We start from the raw sequence: 9,036 nt of genomic DNA on the forward strand, positions 1-9,036 counted from the left end.
ATTGTGGGACTCTGTGGAGCAAAACATGCCTTCAACCCAGCAAATACAGTATATAACAAGCCTTTGGCTACACTTCACAAAGAAAAATGCATTCCTTTAGTAGGCCTCACTCTCAGACCCAATGGAATGACACTTAGAAGAAACAAACATTTCTCCTGGGGAACATCTGTAAGCCTTTCTCAGCACATAGGGAACAGAATGCTCAAAATGTTTTTTTTTGTTGTTGTTGTTGTTGTTGTTGTTTAAGACAATATAGCCTACATATAGCCTGTCACATCCTCTGAGAAATCAGTAAAAGTCGTGGGGAAATGGAGAACCTGCAAACCACCACCAAAACAAATAGCCATGGAAAACAAACAAATGCCTCTTATAATCCCTCCCACATGTATACATACACTATATTGCCAAAAGTATTCGCTCATCTGCCTTTAGACGCATATGAACTTAAGTGATATCCCATTCTTAATCCATAGGGTTTAATATGATATCGGCCCAACCTTTGCAGCTATAACAGCTTCAACTCTTCTGGGAAGGCTTTCCACAAGGTTTAGGAGTGTGTTTATGGGAATTTTTGACCATTCTTCCAGAAGCGCATTTGTGAGGTCAGACACTGATGTTGGACGAGAAGGCCTGGCTCGCAGTCTTCGCTCTAATTCATCCCAAAGGTGCTCTATCGGGTTGAGGTCAGGACTCTGTGCAGGCCAGTCAAGTTCTTCCACACCAAACTCGCTCATCCATGTCTTTATGGACCTTGCTTTGTGCACTGGTGCGCAGTCATGTTGGAACAGGAAGGGGCCATCCCCAAACAGTTCCCACAAAGTTGGGAGCATGGAATTGTCCAAAATCTCTTGGTATGCTGAAGCATTCAGAGTTCCTTTCACTGGAACTAAGGGGCCAAGCCCAGCTCCTGAAAAACAACCCCACACCATAATCCCCCCTCTACCAAACTTCACAGTTGGCACAATGCAGTCAGACAAGTACCATTCTCCTGGCAACCGCCAAACCCAGACTCGTCCATCAGATTGCCAGATGGAGAAGCGTGATTCGTCACTCCAGAGAACGCGTCTCCACTGCTCTAGAGTCCAGTGGCGGCGTGCTTTACACCACTGCATCCGACGCTTTGCATTGCACTTGGTGATGTATGGCTTGGATGCAGCTGCTCGGCCATGGAAACTCATTCCATGAAGCTCTCTACGCACTGTTCTTGAGCTAATCTGAAGGCCACATGAACTTTGGAGGTCTGTAGCGATTGACTCTGCAGAAAGTTGGCGACCTCTGCGCACTATGCGCCTCAGCATCCGCTGACCATTTTACGTGGCCTACCACTTCGTGGCTGAGTTGCTGTCTTTCCCAATCGCTTCCACTTTGTTATAATACCACTGACAGTTGACTGTGGAAAATTTAGTAGCGAGGAAATTTCACGACTGGACTTGTTGCACAGGTGGCATCCTATCACAGTACCACGCTGGAATTCACTGAGCTCCTGAGAGCGGCCCATTCTTTCACAAATGTTTGTAGAAGCAGTCTGCATGCCTAGGTGCTTCATTTTATACACCTGTGGCCATGGAAGTGATTGGAACACCTGAATTCAATTATTTGGATGGGTGAGCGAATACTTTTGGCAATATAGTGTATGTACAAACACACTCAGAGCCCATCTACACATCACCGTTTCCACACGTCTCTAATTGAATCTGGATTACAAGTCTGAGATTGATTTGGAAAACAGAGCATGAAGATGGCAGCCACAATTAAATTACCAATGCATAGAGTGAGGTCGCCGCACCGACCACAATCAACATGAGCAGACCTGTTGGGCTCATAAGCAGGTGAGCAGGAGGCTGGGTGTTTTCTTCCCCCTCAGAGGCCCATTAACAGGAAGAAATTAAAGGAGGGGGGATCTAATTAACCCCAGCCAGGAGGGATTACAGCTGCCGGTCAGCAAGTTCAGCAGAGTGGATCACACAGAGCACTTCACATTTCAGTCCTGTTCTTTTGACAACTGTCAGTATTTCTGCACACCCAAAAATGAAAAATCTATCATTTTTACTCACTCTCATGGTGTTCTAAAACTGTTTAATTTTCTTCTGTAGAACACAAAAGGCAGAATGACAGCCTCAGTCACCATTTAGCCTACTTTCATTGAATGCAAAAAATAAATAAAATAATAATAATAATAACAAATATTAAAAATATGAAAGTTAATGGGGACAGAGACTAACATACTGCCTGACATATTTTGTGTTTCATGGAAGAAAGAAAGTCCTATGAGTTTGGAACAACATGAGAGTGAGTAAATGATGACAAAACTATCCCTTTAAGACCCTGCCTTCCTTTTAAGCTGAGCTCTGCACACATATAACAGTTTACAGCACTAAGGCCCAGATATATAGAGAAAAGATGAGAAGAGAACGGCTCACCTATCTTAAATACAGTTCCAAGTGGCTGCCGTCCAACTCTTTGTCCAGTGCAAATACAACCATCCGCCATGTAAAATATACAGTATGATCTTTCTCTCTGTGTCCACAAGGTGATGATTAGTGAGGTCAAGTGTGCCGTTGCGTGCAACAACCACTCCTTTGCTTCTCTCACTAGCTTGCACAAATGCCCACAGATAACTGCAGTTTTTCCTACGTTTTTCATTTACAAAAGTGAGCGTTGTTCAGCAATTAAATCTGACCACTGTGGGACCTGTACTAACAAGCATAACTCGTGTAAAACACTTGTTATGCAGAGCTGCAGAGTCCAATTTAAGCTTGCCCAAATGAGTTTGCAAAGAAAAATGAAAACAGAACAGAAGCAGCCTGGAACAGTTCATCTCTAGGGCAGCAACAGCGAACTATCCAAACTGATCCTGTGCACTGCACAGTTGGAAGAACGCAGGTGATGTCACTGATCTCACTGAGGTCCTCTAGCAGCACCTACAGCTGCTCCATATGCAGAGAGTGCAGCCCCATTTCCAGAGAAAACAGCTGGTGGCCATGAGGACTATTTCACATTTACTACCTCCTAATCCGATCAGTTATGGGTAGTTAAGGAAGAGATGGGTGTGATTGTGTAGCTAAAACAAAATTGATCCTCTAGCATCACAAGAGGACAGAAATGGGCAGGGGATTGCTTTTAAACTGGATTTTATACAGTGCCTGTTGCTAAATATATTTAATTTTGAGTTAAAACTGTGTATACCATCTCATTATTTTCTCATGGTAATTTAAAGGGATAGTTCACCCAAAAATGAAAATTCTCTCATAATTTACTCACCATCACGCCATCCCAGATGTGTATGACAATCTTTCTTCTGCAAAACACAAATGAAGATTTTTAGAAGAATATTTCAGCTTTGTAGGTCCATACAATACAAGTGAATGGTCACCAGAACTCAGAAGGTCCAAAAAGGACAGAAAGGCAGCATAAATATAATCAATAAAACCCAGGAGGTTAAATCCAAATCTTCAGAAGTGATATGATAGGTGTGGGTGAGAAACAGATAAATATTTAAGACAGTTTTTAACTTTTAATCTCCACCTTTGACCAGCCCCAACCAGTAGGTGGCTGAATGTAAAAATGAAAGTCACTTCAACACCAGAAAGTGGGAAGTGAAAGTGCAGATTTATAGTAAAAAGGACTTAAATATTGATCTGTTTCTCACCCACACCTATCAAATCGCTTCAGAAGTTATGAATTAAACCACTGGAGTTGTATGGATTACTTTTATGCTGTCTTAATGTCCTTTTTGGACCTTCTGAGTTTTGGTCACCATTCATTTGTGAGGACCAACTGATATTCTTCAAAAAATCTTCATTTGTGTTCTGCGGAAGTAAGATAGTCATACATACATCTGGGATGTCATGAGGGTGAGTAAAAGATGAGAGAATTTTAATTTTTAGGTGAAGTATCCCTTTAAAGACTTTAAAAATCTAAAAGTGATGGGAGGGAGGAATACAGACGAAATGAATGGGAATACTTAATACTTAGGAAGGGTTTTATACCTTTTTTTGCATACTTTAAATGCTGCTACAGTTACTGTAATAATGTAATATAATATGATTCTCCTCTCTCGTGTTTTATAAATAGCTATTCTTTTTAATACTATGTCTTAACACAGAATGTACTCTATTGTATTTTAATTTTCACTAAGAAAATAAAGGTTAAGGGCAAAAGGATTACAGAGGAGTGTATGGGAATTTTAAGAAGATAGGGATGAAACACTTGTCTATGATAAATCTTAATACACACAATAAATACTGCTATAGATTGCAATAGTAATATGCTTCTTTCTCTTTCTTTTGTGATCCTTGCGAATTTCACACAGTTACAAAGATCCTTATCAACAGCAACACAACCTGGAACAGGAGCAGTCCTGACGCAGTGTTTAATGAATTAATGTCATGTAGATTTGCTTACTAAAGTACACTTTTGAATATGGGCAAACAGTGCATGTGATAGGGCTTGGGTTTATTCACTGGGAACATCATGGTAAATCCTTGGTTTGCACATCACTGGGGAATTCAGCCAGTTGTAACAGCCAGTTCATCAGAAATGTGGTGAGAATTGTGGCCCATTAGTTGAATGTGTACCATCTAAAGCTTCAGGTATAGAATGCAAAAACAACACAAATGCATGGACATTAACATTGTCATGAAGGAATTTGTGCACTGTTTTTTGGTTGGGTAGGAGATAAGGGGTGGTTGGACTCAAAAGTTGTGATTTATCTTGAGTCATTTTCTCGAGAGAGCTGAAGAGTACCTGACTAAACTAAAGGTCCCCGCAGTAACTATACATGCGTGTATGTGTGTTCACTGAGGACAGACTTTACAAAGTGGAGAGCACTCAAGCAGGTCCTCCTCATTCCCACCCTCTCCGCTTGCCTTTGACAATCCTTATTGGCTGTTAGATTATCACACACTCTTTTGTTCTATCTTATATCATATCAGCAGCCTGCTTTACAAACCCTTTTTTCACATTCCCTCTGCTTTCCTCTCTATCGCTCCCTCTCTGTCCCTCTCACTTCTTTACTCAGCCTCTCATGGTGCATGCATAATTCCTATAACCTACCACATGGCATTCCTTATATTAAATATTGCCTAACTGGCATTGAGTAAAATAGGCTATTAATTGCAGGACTCTCTATGGTCGTAGTGGTGGGGTTAGTCCGTTTTAATTACTAATCTGTCAATATGTGTGTGGATATTTTATACTTAATCAGTACTAAAGAACGAAGGGACTCTACGCATAACAGGATCAGAAGAAAATATTAATCTGTGTTTTAATCTTGGTGAACCTGACATAATATTAGTGCATTATTAATTTATGGGGCATAGCTAATTTGGTAATAAGAGATCAAAATATTTCTGCCTTAACTGTTACATCATACTAAAAATGACTTACAATTTATCATTTTCTACCTAACACAATTTAAGGCTCACAAAACTATAAAGAGGTGGTAAGACTGGTGATTTTAAGTACTGATTTAGTCTCGTGACAGCTACTGTTTAATATATGATTTAGTGGCACATTTGTGAATACAGAGAGAGAGTGAGAGAGAAATTGAGTCAATGTGCTCCATTTTGCTTGGTAAATGTTTTTTTTTTTTTTTTTTTTTTTTTTTTTAAGAGCAGAGACTCATTGACTCAACAGTGCACCATATGCCATGTGGTAGGTTATAGGATTGATGCATGCACCATGAGAGGCTGAATAAGGAAGTGAAAGGGACAGAGAGGTAGTGACAGAGAGGAAGGCAGAGGGCTGAACGTTTTGAATTCGAGAACAAGCAGGTTCATGACAGCTAGCAAAAATGTCTCTGCTTTCAGCTTACATCTGAAAGGGAGCCTAGGTGACTGACAGGCCCGATCTGATCAAAACATTGTCCATTTCTTTCAGTTGCTGGAATAGAACTATTTAATGGAGTCACAAAAAACTCAAAAAGATTCTGGACTTTACTGCTCTAAAGGTTCCACAAATGGGGTTTCAAAGTGATGCCATAGAAGACCAATTTTTGGCTCCCCAAAGAACCTTTCAATCAAAGGTTCTTAAAAGAACCATTTTTGAAGAACCTTTTATATAGCCCAAAGAACATTTTTCGACCACAAAGAACCTTTTGTGCAACGGGAAGGTTTCATGGATGTTAAAGGTTTTCATGGCACCATATATGCCAACATAGAACCTTTATTTTTAAGAGTGTACAGTGCATCTCCAAAGACCTTTATAAGCTAATAAAACTAGTGAAACTGGGCACAGAGAGGGATTTTACATTTCATTCTAACTGTTGCTCTGCAAATGTCACTTTCAGGCATATAGTGCATCTCAGAAACACAGACAAATAAACGCCAATGCATCCCTGTTTTGTTTGTGTTGTGTGTGCAAGATTGCTTTAAATAGGTATTTTATCTTCTTTTAAGTTTCTGTGAGATCATTGACAGGGGTGACTGCATACATAGAAGTTTGTCCTCACGTATGATTCTTGATTTCACTGTTTCAAAAATATGAAACTTGTTTGTTTTTGCGTGTTTAGTGTATCATTTCAATGTGACACTTTTTCGTTTTTTTTTTTTTTTTTTTTAGTTAGGCTATAAAAAGTAAAAGCGCACAGCCTATGCAGTAGAATTACAGACAAAATGTGCCTCATATTCGTAAAGGATAAAAAAAAATAATAATAATAATAATAATAAAAAAATAAATAAATAAACATTACTCACGAAAGAAAAAAAATGTTTCAAGAGAGTCTAACACTCCAAAAAAAAAAAAAAAAAAAAAAAAAAAATCAGCAGTGCGAGCTATCATTAAAATAGGATTAAAATATATTTGTAGCCTATATGTGTTCAATGGGGATACATTAAAACATGAAATGCAATGAGGAGTTGCCGTTTGTTCTTACCTCGTCTGACATCAAAATCGCGTCCCGCAGGGCACTAAAAAGAGCGACGTTGATCTTCGGAAAAAAAGAAAAAAATCCTATAAGAAAAAAAAAAAAAAAAAAAAACATCTAATCAAATTGAAGCAAAATTCCAGTTTGCAGCTCTGTGAGAAGGAAATGTAATTCTCAGTTCCTGCATTACATAACCTCTGGTTAACCGTCCACAAAATTACTTGTCTTCAGCCAATTACATTACGAGCCACAACTCAACGGAGCACTGTGGCAGTGATAACTCATCACTATTGAGTATTTTTCATTCGATTTGTTCATTTAGACCAATAAATTATTCCGCACTCCAACATCCTGAAAATCCAAGTCATCGCTGTTATCCATTGATGGTCTTTCCATTTATTTATTTTTTCGATGGTGACTACTCCTTAAGTTTGACACTCTAATGCAACCGATGTATCTGGAAGGCAACAAGCATTAAGTTGTCTGGCCACCCTCTGCTATTTTAACTATAAAATCCTCACAGTAGCTCACTCATCTGCATTATCGGTCCTTCCTATTTGACATCGACTTTGGACATTTCCCCCCCCCAAAAGGTAAAGAAATCTTCCCAAATCCTTTTCCACAGTGCGCACATATTCCATAAGTAAAAAAAGATAAATAATAATAATTAAAATAATTTATAAAAAAAATCACGCACACAATATGGGGTGTTTCGTCGCGTGATTTGGAAGGGAGCGAGGAGCATCGCTTTCCGTTAGTGTTCTTGATTCACTTGCTCAGAGATGTTTCGTTAAAGCTCGTATTTATTTACACGCTCAATAATCCCCATAAAACGTCAAAGGTCCTTAAATTTAATCCAAGCATTGTGCTGCAAACATCTCAACTTCTTCAGTTTCCCCCGCAGTGATCACAGTGTTCCAGCAGGTGAATTCGCATTGCCTCACGCTCGCTGAACTGCGGAGAAGAACTCCATCTGAGCGACGCGGATGTGAGCGCGCACTGACGCGTCTGAAGCTGGCGGAGTTCAGAGTCCCTTTCACCTGAGTCTCACGAGATGGGCTCTCAGATGGGGCACGTTCAGTGCACACACATGAATAATTTGCTCTCGAGCTGTGTGTATCGGTGTTCTGACAATCTGTGCTGCCTGCACAGGATATGCTACCTGCAGTAAAAACAGCGATATGTAAAGTTAAAAGAATGGGTAGCACATGGGGTGATCCTGTCGGTATGTACTACAACAGCATGAAATGTGTTAAAAACCTAGGTAGCACATCTTGTCAGGCAGATAATACCTATCAGGATGTGCTACCAGCATAATTATCAGATAGTGTGATATGGTGTGAGGCTGTAAACCCTAAAACTATATGCGAATATAGCGTTGGTACATTCTGACAGGTAGCATATATTTTCAGGACACCAGCACTCCCATTTCTCCTGTGGCACTGACATGTCTTAAAGACAAATATCTTGGGAGATTGCAAGAGAAAATGAGCGGAATATATGTATATATATATATATATATATATATATATATATATATATATATATATATATATATATATATATTTTTTTTTTTTTTTTTTTTTTTTTTTACCATTGCCACAACGTTCCCGTGTCGCTTGTGCGGGCTGCTGTGAGTTCACACAACAGCGATGGCGTGCAGGGGATACGCGTTTGACAAATCTTAAAAACGCACGACGCAGTGAATAAGTATTGAAGCGAGCACTGTGGGGCTCGTCTTAATGCCTACCTTCATGATAAGAAATCACAAAACATGCGTGCGCAATGACCGTATGGGTGTTAAGCGCAAGTATCTCATAAAATGGGGTTAAATTCAGTATTATTATTTGTCAGAGTCTTCTGAACAGGGATATATATATATATATATAATTTTTTCCCCCATTTCGGTTCATTCTGATCAGAAACGGTATTTTAAAATTACAGTACTCTGTGCTAAGGGTGGGTGATTTGCCAGTTGCAGTGTCACCTAATCTCGCAAGAGAAACTAGCAACTCTGGAAAAACAAGCTCAAAATAAGCGACTTGCCTCACCAAAATAAGATGCCATTTTTTTCCAGTGTGAGGGATTAGGCTAATCAGTACAGAAATCATATACAGTCTATATAAAAATGTCTTCTCAATAAATGTACAAAAGTAGTTACCCACAGAGAG

This window comes from Myxocyprinus asiaticus, chromosome 13, assembly GCF_019703515.2.
Source record: "Myxocyprinus asiaticus isolate MX2 ecotype Aquarium Trade chromosome 13, UBuf_Myxa_2, whole genome shotgun sequence".
Taxonomy (NCBI): Eukaryota; Metazoa; Chordata; class Actinopteri; order Cypriniformes; family Catostomidae; genus Myxocyprinus; species Myxocyprinus asiaticus.